Source organism: Ursus maritimus, unplaced genomic scaffold (assembly GCF_017311325.1).
Source record: "Ursus maritimus isolate PB19 unplaced genomic scaffold, ASM1731132v1 scaffold_3, whole genome shotgun sequence".
Classification (NCBI taxonomy): domain Eukaryota; kingdom Metazoa; phylum Chordata; class Mammalia; order Carnivora; family Ursidae; genus Ursus; species Ursus maritimus.
The window spans coordinates 58,014,517-58,026,845 of NW_024425563.1; the positions used below are offsets into that span (position 1 = coordinate 58,014,517).

At 34.6% G+C, this 12,329-nt stretch overlaps 1 protein-coding gene across 1 annotated transcript in view; it reads left to right on the forward strand.

The window, feature by feature from the left end:
• AGMO (alkylglycerol monooxygenase) overlaps positions 1–12,329 on the forward strand; it is a 370,563-nt gene that overhangs the window by 171,524 nt on the left and 186,710 nt on the right. The window lies entirely within an intron of this gene.

Consider the following 12,329-nt stretch of genomic DNA (forward strand, 5'->3'; position numbering starts at 1 on the left):
GACTCTTTTCTCTTCCAAATATTTAGATACAACGACCCGGTGATGATTTTAGAAACCCAATTATATCAGGCACTGCCAACATAAGAACAAATATCCACAGTAGGAAGTTTTGAATGGCTTTCTGCTGCCTCCAAGACAAAATCAAATACCTTAAATTCATGAATGGATTTCAGGGTTCTTAAAAAATGACCCTTGCTTACCTCTCCATTCTCATCCCATTAGTCAGATGCTCCAGCTAAACCACACTGCATTTTGCTTTCAAGCACACCAAACACTTACTCATTTTCTGTATTTATACATGCTCTCTTTGTTGATGACCTTTTCCAAACATTCTTCATGATGCAACTGGATTACCACTTCCTTCAGAATGTCTTTTTTTCACCTCATACTTAACTCTACAAGTGCACTTTTCTTTACATTACGTGCTGTGTTTATTTCCGTTTCCACATTGGCAGTTAATGAATGAGAGTAAGCTCTGTTGGGGGAAATGAATACTATAACACATTGGTTCCTGCTTATGGAAAGCATCCAGTTAATAATGCTAAACTTTACTTCTTACACATCTATATTGTATTTGTTGCTAAACTCTGTTTCTCCCATTATTCTGAGTTTCTTGGTAAGAAAAAACAAAATGTGCTCATCTATTATATGAACATATATTTGTGTATATAAGTACGTATATTATATACATATAAACTTTAATAAATACATATAGCAGTGTTATAGAAACACTTATAACTCTTGTTGATAATAAGTAAATAAATTTGTTATGTGTATACTTATTTGTACTTACATCTGGAAAATAGCTATGCTGTATGTCCCCTAATATAGTATAAATTTTTAAGGGTTATGATCATGTATCTTTTAGAATTTTAAGGAATTTGAGGAAGAAGTAGTTATATTTTAAAACAAATACTTATTTGTTAAAAAATACTTACTTTAACAAAAATCAAATTTCGTGCTTCTTATCTATCAGGTGCTTATTTCAGTTCTACCTAATAAGCCTTCTGTCCTGGAAATAAGTTGAGACATTTCATAGCACTTTTGTCTATTTACTCCCGTAGTCCCTTTTATCGCTCCCTGAATTTCAGGTTCCAGTTCTCTCTTAATGCTCTTCTTTCGTTAGAATTTAATTTACTTCACCATTTTCATGTTGTCTCTAAGTAATTTAATTACATAGTCTGTAGCTCTAATGCTAACTCTTATGTATTTAAGGTCAGTGTCTCACTTAACATATTCACAGGAATACTTAACACTACCCAGAGTTACCATGTTTAAAATGTATTTCATTATGACTCAAGTCAGTTGCTCTTCTTCTTTACTTCCATTGCTACTTCAAGTCAACATCATGATCAAACCTTGATGTCACCTTTAACTCTTTGAACTCCTTTATAGCCTGTCTTCAAGTCCTATACATGTTCCCTGTAGAAGTGATCTTTTTTCTATTCTATAGTTACCTTTTAAGATAATTCACCCTCAACTTATTTATGTGTAATTTTGTAGTGTTTTCCCAAATGTATTAGATATGCAAATCTCTTTGAAATTCATATATTAAAAAATAGCTCTTGAGTGCCTACTCTGTGCCAGACAAAGAGACTACTCTAGTCTGATGACCTGAATTGGCATCGCTTGTTACTATCATTTTGAGGATCATGTCTTCCTTCAAGAATCTGTTAGATTCTAGTGATTGTTTCCTAAAGGAAAAAACTTCACATGAGAAAATTATTTTATTGAGCTTCCTGAAGCTCATTAGTGAACTATCTAAAAATTCATAGATCCCTATTTTAAAATGTCTGTTGTGGGGGCGCCTTGGTGGCACAGCGGTTAGGCGTTTGCCTTTGGCTGAGGGCGTGATCCCGGCGTTGTGAGATCGAGCCCCACATCAGGCTCCTCTGCTATGAGCCTGCTTCTTCCTCTCCCACTCCCCCTGTTTGTGTTCCCTCTCTCGCTGGCTGTCTCTATCTCTGTCGAATAAATAAATAAAATCTTTAAAAAAATAAAAATAAAAAAAAATAAAATGTCTGTTGTGAAAGAACTGGAATTTGAGGCTTTCCGGCACAAGGAATAAGTTGGGAGTCTCCTAACAGAATTGAAAAGAAAAATATTTTAAGAAGAAGAGAGTAATAAGACATAATGTCTAGGAGTATAGGTTGTATAATCAAAGAGAAATCTGTCCTCTGTTAGAGGTTTGTACACTATTATGTTTGCAGAACCTAAAAGGGTTCCTGCATAGTGGAATCTCAAGAAATGCTTGCTGAAGGATGGGTGTGAATATTTAGTAAAGTTATTTAAATTCTCTGACCTTGCTTTCTAATCTTTAAGTGAAGGTAATCATACCCACCCCATGAGAGTGTGGTGACGCTTAATGAAATAACATATGTTAAATGTATAGTCAGGAAAATAATACTAGTTATTATGGTAGTTATTACGATAAAAGTCATAAGACTACATATTAGAATTGGTACATAAAGGCAGAGTTGGATGGGACACATGCATGTATCAGAATTATCTGGGTGCTTACTCAAGATATAGAATGATAGACCCCTTCTAAGAACCATAGAATATAAATAAATCTCTGAGTGAGGGTGGGAATCTGCAACGTTGATATTAGGAAGCTTGAGCATCATGAATATGGGAGCTGACAGTAAACTTTTTGAAGATGAAGACTATGTTTTATTCATCTTTGTTTTCCCCTTGTCTTGAACTTGGATAGCCATCAACAAATATCTTTTTAATTAATGAATGAATTGATCTTGTTAACTAGACTTTTTACAATATATGTGTGTATTGGAGAGGAGCAGGAGAAACAAGTTTTCATAGCAAAGACTTAGATCAGAGAGGACTGAATTGTCTTCCTTCAAATTCCTGTGTTGTAGCTGTAATCCTGAATGTAATGATATTTGAAAATGAGGGTTTTAGGAGTAATCAGGTCATGAGAGCGGAATCCTCATGATGGGATTCCTGACCTTGTAAGAAGAGACATGAGAGAGAGGATACAGTAAGAAGGTAGCTCTTATCAAATACTGAATCTTCTGGCACCTTGATCTTGGACCTCCTAGCCTCCATCACTGTGAGAAGAAAATGTTTGTTTTTTAAGCCATCCAGTATGTTGTACTTAGTTACAGCATCCCGAACTGACTAAGACAATTGATTTGAAAACAGGGCCAATGAACTTGAGACAGATACTTGTAGCTTCTAATCTACTTACTGAAAATCCATTCTCTATTTGACTTTAAAAGATTAGTACTTGCAAATATTTTTTAATACACCAAAATTTATAAAGGGTAACGATTAGGGGATCTGTCATGTGAGATTGTAAACTCTGTAATGCAGATTTATATGTTTTATGGATGGAAGTATCTAATGCTTAGTAATTCCAGGTACATAGTAATACATTAATGTTTGTTGATTAATGAATGTAGAAGCCACATCTGAAATTGGAAATATTACTATAATAGCAATCAAAATGCAGTGAGTTTTAGAATGAGTTATGTATTTGGAGCATGTACTATAAGACTGCCTGAACTGGATATTTAAACAAGGACTGCTTAACCCCTCAGTTTATTAGCTACCTTTTTTTTTTTTTAACATAATGTTACAACTAATGATAATAATGTGGTTTTTTTTCTCCCTGAGTACCCAAACTGATAAATATAAAATTTGTGTTACACTAGAATGAAGTTTTATACGGTTATGCTTATGAACGTTTCCTATTTCCCTTCTGTCAATTTAATTGCTGTTAAAAAAAGAATGTCACTTGGAATCCACCTCTTTTTGAAGGAACACATTCAGTAGCTACTTGCATGCATTTTCCAAGGAAAAGTCAAAAGCGTTATTTAAAATGTAAGCTGAGACAAATTCAAATGAAATGCTTACTTGTCTAGCTCTTGTCTTCTTGTTTGAGGAATAATACGATCATAAGTGACAAGAATCAGCCTTCAAGATAATTTATTATAAACACAGTCCTTTAAAACTGCTGTTTATTGTATAAACATAGCCTAGTCTCATTCTTCTTAAAACTAAGCTTTTAACTCTTTAACCCTATGGTATAGATTCATCAGAAATTTACTCCCTATGAAGCTCTTTATGATCTCAACAGTCCTGATTCTTCCAGATTGTTTTATTTCCAAACTATAAATATTGTTTTTTCACTCCTCAGTGTGGAAATTCAGCTACCTCCATATTACATGCTTACTGAAGTAGAAAGCTGCCTAATCAGATAGGAAAACATTTGGCTGTGAATAAATCAGCATTTGTCGAGGATTTCAAAGTGTGAAACTAGGCAGACAAGCACACATCCTAAGAGCTCTGCTTTCTCTTGCTTCCCTGTAGAGAAATCAGAGGTTAATATGGCCGCCGCCACCATCTGTCTAAATACTTGAGTGTGTTGTCTTGAATTAACATAGCAGAACTAGTGGGGGAGGTAATTAAGATTTTATTTTTACATTTCATCACCAGATGCTCTACAATATAAATTCATCCATAAATGTTCAGATTGATTAAGTTTTTAACAAGGAGAATAATGAGTGTTTAAAAATCAACTAATTCAGAACAAGAAGTAAAATTATTTTAATATGTTAACTTGTAGTGTTCACGGCTTTTATTCTTTTCCTAAAACTTTAAATGAGGAATTGCTATAGAATTTCTTGATAGTAAAAAATGTATTCCTATATATTTTCAACCAATAACAACTGACATTGTCACTCATTGTAACTTTAAGAAATGGTTAGATTACCTGCAACTAAATTGTAATTTCCATTGTTCTACTTTGTGATCTTTCAAAAGATCTTAACACAGGACTTTTCATAAAATAAGCCTCAATAAATACCTCTTAAATAAGTGAACCTCACATAGTGACTGTTAAAAGAACCTTATGAACAAAAGAGATCTCTCTACAGTGTTCTCTAGGAACCATCAGTGGCATTTTTTGCAAAGCTGCGCTCTAGGGGGCTAGATAAAAGCATATATTTTTACTAAAGGTAATTTTTAGCTTTTGACCTAGAAAATAACTCAACTTGCTTCTTATTAGGTAATCTTGTGCCAATTATAAATTCAAATGGATTCTAAGTTCAAATATCTATATTGTGCAATGGTAACTGAAAAGAAAAAAAAATGAATACTTTTCTCATCCTTCTCAAAAGTACACAGAATTTTTGAAAAAGAAAACTTTTTATAAAACCTTTTTTTTCTGAAACAGTTCTAACTTACAGTCCAGTGGAGAAAGTCCACTGGACTGTAAAGCTTCCTGCAGGAAGTACCTGTGTATCAGTTTATTTCTTTTTACTTCTAAAACCTAGAAAAGTCCAGAGAAATTCAATAATCTTTGCAGGATAAATGGACTGGCTGAGAAGAGAGTACTTGGTGGGCTTGTTATGCACCTATCTTTTAATAAGAAACTTTGATAAAAATTTATAAATAGAGATTGTATAGATCTGAAACATTGCTTCCAATGGTAATAGCAAACCCTTATTGGTAATTTGGGACTTAAAATAGTTGTTAATTGTTAAATAAATATATATTTAGTATATATGATAAATATATTTAATAAGGATAAATTTATTTGATTCATCCATTGATAAATTTGTCCTTCAGATTTTCTGTCTGTAAATATAGCTATAATACTAGAATATATAATTGAAAGTTCATGGAAATATTTATAACCACTTTTCAAAAGATGTGCATAAGCCTTTAGTTACTGTAAAGCTCTTTCCAAATAAAAGATTTTTCAAATTTTTTTATTTATTAATGTACATGCAGACATGCTTAGTTGATAGATAGTTAAAAGAAGGGAAGAAAAAGAAAGAAAAGAGGGAAGGAAGGAAGGTAAATTACCACAAAATAAACAACTGATCATGGTATAATTATTAGTCCATTTAATTTTGACTTAGGTTTGTATTGAATCTTGTGACTAATCTACCTGAAAAGTTTGCCATTTTCAGACCACATATCAACCATATCATTCTTAGTTAAATATAACATAACAGTGGTTTGTCTATCAAATGATAAATGTATTAGTAACTGGCTTAGTATTTCCCTTAAATACTGACTGCAGAGAAACATGGAGGCCCACAGTGGTATGGGTCCCTGGAACATCAATCCTGCATGATGCTGTGAAGAAGTCTTGACTAGTTAGAGTTAATGGTGTCCCTATAACCTATGCTCATCTGAATGCAGGCATTTTCCTACTATGGAGTTTCATTTCACTTCACCCTCAGCCCAGTCACTCCTTAGCATCTGTCATATTGGAGGCACATTCATTGTTAATGAGTATTCTGTAAAACACATGCTTCTTAGGACATATTTTCCCTATTATGATTTTTTCCCTCTCAGACAGGAAACATGAATGTTTGTAAGCATGTCTTAATTGGAAAGAAATGTATAATTAACTATAGGTTCACGCTTTCTTTTTGGAAAATAAGTGGTTACAAATATTCCTACAGTCTTTCAATAATACATTCCAGTATTTTTAGTACCGATTTGCAGGTAGAAAAACTGAAATATAATGTGACATTTCAAGTAGTATGCTAAAATTTGACAGAAGAATAGAATTAAGAGGTTTCTTTTTAAAATGGATTTAGAAAGTCTCTTCCACATCAATAGTCAGAGTGAGGTGAGAAGAGGCAATTTTCCAAGCAATTCATAAAAACAAAATTATTTTGTTTTGAATTAACTGAATTTTTGTTGAAAGCAAGTCTGGCCTTCCAACTTGTGTATTAGTTAATCATTTCTGCACTCTTAAGTAAACTACAAAAACCTAAGCAGTTAATATTTTCCAATCAGAAGAATCAGGGAAAATAACTAAGAAGTGTATAGAATAGAAAATGTTAATTTTATAGGAAATAATTTTAGACAGTATATGAATTTAGAACATTTATTTTGATGCTTTACAGAAGTCAATTCGAAGTGATTTTTCAATTTCAATTGGAAAGACCTACTAACGTATGTTTTTCAGGTGATGTAGGGTAATCAGAAAACTCCTAAGAGCTACACTGTGGAAGGAATTAATTGCAACCAATTCATAGGAGACATTTAATTATTTGATTTGCCACATATACTTATTTACTTTTTCAGTTTCTAGGGCAAAATTATTCCCGCCTGGTAACCTAAATACAGTGGAAGTTTCACTAACCTTTAGGCCTCTTCAGTCATTCAACTCACTCAAAATGTGACTGCAGGGCAAGAGGGAGGAAGGGTCATAAGGACTCTCAAAGGACATTTCAGAATCATTTGGTGATATGGAAACTGTATTTTGTATCTCTGGCTCCTTTTAACTGAAAATGAAGCCCTCACAAACCTGTACTGAAAGAACATAAAAATAGTTCAAAAAATTCACCTGCCAATGATCACCAGAATTCAAGTATCCCATTATCTAGACTCTGTGATTTTCTATTTTTCTGTTTTTTGTCTGTCTGTCTGTTTGTTGTTACTGGTTTTTGGCCCCTTCATTTTAGCTATTTATCTTAATTTTCCAATTCACTAGATCATAGATCGTGTTTGGATTTGCTCTCTGGGCTTTAAGGCCGAGGCAGTCCAGATTCATGTTTTTCCTCTAGCCTTGGGAATGACCACTAGGCTCATTCCTTAATGTACCCCTCCCTCCAATTTCCAAACTAGAAGACAGGAATTATGCAATGCTTTCCTCTGGAATTGCAAAAAGACTGAAGCACAGCAAGACATGCATGAAGCAGAGGGCATTATCAATGTTGGGATACTGTCCTGTGCATTGTAGGATGTTTAGCAGCACTAAAACCCACTACTCACTAAGTTACAATAGCACTTCTTCCAGTGTGACAGCCAAAAGTATCTCCAGACGTTGCCAAAAGTCCCCTGGGAGCACAGTCATCCCCATTTGAGAACCACTACTGTAAAAGGGTGAGGAAGGCCATGAGGTGGATTTATCTGTTCAATATAACCTTGTTGGGCAGTCACTATATGCAAGGCAATGTTGCATGTGCTGTGAGAACCTTGAAGAGGAGCAAGGTACTGTTTGTGTCCTCACTGAACTTACAATATTGTATAGGAAGTGAAAACAAATAACTAGAAATCAGAATAGCATGACATAAAAATTAGTGATGTCTCAGTACATATTCAGAAAAAGGCAAACAAAATTCTCATTACAAAAATCAAGAAGAGTGTTTCAAAATTGAGGTAGGGGATTCCCTACCTAAAGGAACAGCAGGATTCCAACAGGTCGAGAAGCGAGGTTAAGGTCTTTGAGGCAGAAGAAAGAGAACATTGGAAATCCCTCTTGAGGAAGAGTTTGAACAGCTTTGAATTTGGCATGTTTTGGGCTTTATTTAGTTCATTATGAGGAGCCTTTCATTCGAGTTCACTTTATTTTTGATGAGGGCAATGACATGATGAGAAGATGAAAGTATCTTATGGACCCTGTTCTCTTGCTTTTATATTTAACTCTTTTCCCCACCCCTGCCATGAACTGTGGGGAGAGACATGAGTTTGTGGCCAGTACAGCAAAAGATGCAGAGCGCTTCTTCTGGATAAAATGCAATCAACAGAAGGGATGAAGCTTATTATTATAAAATTGCCATTTTCATAATGATTTATTATTATTCAGACAAAAACAGCTCAAGAAATGAACCTTTTGAGAAACAATGATTTCAAGAAATAGGCAGAAAAACATTTATATTACTGTTTCTGAAATTTGGCTGAGAAATTAGCACCCAAGTTTTTAGTATGGAAACTGAAAACACAATATAAATAAGAAGGGCAAAAGACATAATCTAAAGATCTTTGTTTGGAACATTGGTTCTTAACCTCTGAGGACTCATCTATCCCTTTGTGTATATGATGAAAACAGTAGTTTCCTCCTGTTCATGGTACCTATTCATAAAATTTGGTGTAACACTTAAGGGTGTCCTTGACTTTCTGAAGCCCATGCATAGCCTTTCTAGGCATCCATGATTCTCAGCTTATAAAACCCTGACAGAAAATGACAGCATACAAGACTTAGACCATTGCTTTGGGGACCTAAGAAACAGTAGAAGTGCCTAAAATCCCATGAGGGGCAGTTTAGAATCTGAAGTGTCTAGGTTCTTTATAAATATTTGGATTTCTTTTGAATAGAATGTAGTAAAAAAGCATTTAGTTATTGTCATGAAACTTCTAAAAGTTTAAATTACTTTAATTTGATGGAAATATTTCTATATCTCTTAGAAGCAATATAATAGAAAAATAGAAAGAATCCTGAGTTGAAATCAAGAAGACTTTAGAGCTTCCTCCAAGCTGTTTGAACTTGTACTAATAATTTAACTTCTCTGAGCTTTGGTTTTTATGCTTTTTTAAAAATAACAGAATATGGACTATAAGATTTTTAAGTCCTCTGTATGTTATAGAATTCCATCATTTAAATTAAATCATCTAAATCTTAAAAAATAAGACAGAAAAATAACTTTCTAAAAACGAGAATAGCTGCAGTTATTTCCACAGTAACATATTTTCAGGAAGTGATTCAAAGCTAGATGTGGTTGAATTGCTAAATGACTGAATTTGCAAAAGTGGGCGATAATTAAGTCATTATGCTCAACCCATATTAATTATTGATGACTTCTCCATGATTGAGTCAGAAGTGTTTTCTACAAGAGAGGTTCTGACTGGGCTGTCTGAATGATGAATCATCTCTCACACTGAGGTGGTCTTCCTCGGCTCCAAGGTACTCACAGGCACTACCAGGAAATTTGACTGTGGTTGCCTGTGTTGTACTTGGCTTTTAACTTTAAGAAAAGGGGGAGGGGACTTTCAATATTGATATCACCATGCTTTTGCCTGTAGGAGCAAAAGATTTTCTTTGAGGAAAAGTGCTTGACATTAAAAAAAAAAAATAATGCGCTCAGCCAAGGCTCCAATCATCTGAATGCACTCACCATTTGTGTGGCTTTAAATCTGGCTGCACACATGCCAGGACCAAGGATCAGAAATGCATCTGGGTAGCAGAAGCTGGTCAGTGTAGTCTCCTCCACCCCCTTTTGTTGCTGTTTTTGTAACATATGTTAGGCACCAAAGAGACAAACAAGGATAAAATGGTTTTCTCCTTTTCCATCTGGTTCCCTGCCAGAGATACAAAGCCCGAACAGAGCATCAGATTTCAATGTTCTGACTGCTGAGAAACCCCACTTTCTTGTTCTCTATCCATCACCATTCTTCTTCTTAACAAATATTTTTCCACCAAGTACAAAGCAGTGGAGTCCAATAAAATACAGGACTATTTCTACTTAACTCCCTTCCCAATCCCTGGTCATTAGTACTCTATTTGTGGGATAATACCTTTTGTGGCTTATTTGATGGGAATATAGTCTGATGTAAGTGCTACATATTCACAGTATTTTGAACTCCTGGAATTAAAAAAATACAGATAGTTCTTCGGGTATATATGAATTCTGTTCTATGAGTTAACCAAAAAGTCTGTTGTTTGGAGCTCATAGTATATTTCTCCAGGAAATAATTTTAAAATGGTGATAAAACTCCAAAATAGAAGAGAGAGAGAGGAAGAGAGAGAGAGAGGGGAAGGAGTGGGGGAAGGAGGCAAAGAAGAAAGGAGGGACAGAGGGAAGGAAGGAGGGAGGCTAAATCAATATAGGACACAAAATATTACACATCCTTTGCATGCAGACATTTCTGTCTGTTCCATAATGGAAACTGAAAATCCCTTAGAAGCTTGGCAGCAGTATGGAAGGCAAGTACTGCTTCTTTCAAGTGTGTGAACAGTGGGTTCAATGAGGAGATGATGGTGGCACCTGCCCTCTGGAGAGCTGCAGGACCGCCATGTGGCAACGTTGCTGCTGCTTCTACCTCAAGAGGGTACAGGACTCCACAAGCTGGGGACAGTGTGACTACTGCAGCTGTTCACATTTGCAGAGCAATTTTAACTGAGTGTTTTAATGTCTGTCAGAGATTGCCAAACCATGATTAAACTCCTCTATATAAGGAATTGCCATATAGAAATTTGTTTGGGACTTAGAGATTTATTAAGGCTAACTGAGCATTACTGTGTATTACTAGAGTAGTAATTGCTTTTATGTAAAATTTTATCTTAAATTTTTTCAAACATTCAGAAAAGTAGAGAAAATAATAGAATGCATTTATGTGTATCCATCATTACAATTAAAAAATCATTGTGATTTTGATTCATTTTCACTAGTTATCCTTTTTTCTTTTTCTTAATGCATTACCAAGTATCTTTTAGCAAAATATAGATCTCATGTCAAGTATACTTCAGTTATACAACTCTAAACAAACAATTATATCTTCCTACACGATGACAATTCCAACATAATTTGCAATAAAAACAGTATTTTTTATCATGTAATAACCCTGTGTATAATCATTGTCTTAATCCTCATTGTCTGTGAAATGTTTTTTTGTTTCGTTTGTTCGAATCAGTATTCAAAACAAGATCACCACAGTCCATTTGGTTGTAACTTAAATATCTTTATCTTGAGCAGTCCCATCTCTCTCTTTTTTCCCCTGTACCACTGACCTGTTGCCAATTCATGTCAGTGTCATGATTGTCAGGGAATGTTTTTTCCCCTTGAGCGTCATTTAACTCATTCCTTTATTCCTCATGTATCCTCTAAATGGAAATTAACTCTAGGGATGAGTAATTTCTTAAAATATAACAGTGTATTGATTTTGTCATTAGTAGGCTCTAACAAATCCATTTAGATCATAATTAAACACTCTATTATCTGCCATGATTGATGGAAGAATATGTAATCAAAATTAAAAGGGTTCTGTATTGCCTAAAGTTAATTTTATAGCACACCAAATGTCTTATACATGGCCTGCTATTCTTTTTTATGACACCGACCTGGTTCCCACAGTCCTTGCTTTTTTGCAAACTCTGGCACGGAGATCCTGCCTGAGAAATGTTGGGAGAGAACCTTTATTAAAGAGTTACAGATCACGTCTTGAAGGGTCGTTAACTGCAAAAACAAACAAACAAAAAACTCAAAACACAAAACAGGACCCTTTATATATTTGACTTTTAATTGTGCTTCTAAAATGACTTGAAGATGGTGCATCTACAGGTGAAAGACCATTCAGGATTATATTTGAATAAGCAGAATCGCCCTAATGCAGTCAGTAACAGCTGTTGTTACATGGCTGAGTTTTGGGTGAAACCGACTCTCAACTAACCAGAAAGCCAGTGTAATACTATGTTTTCCCTTCCCTAGTTATGCACTAGTTCCATAAATCAACAAAGACACAGCTGAAAGGTGAAGAACATGAAATGACATGAGACCTGAGAGAAGTGTGCCTTAGCGGTGGTGATATATAAATACTATACTGTTTGTAATACTCACAATGTTATT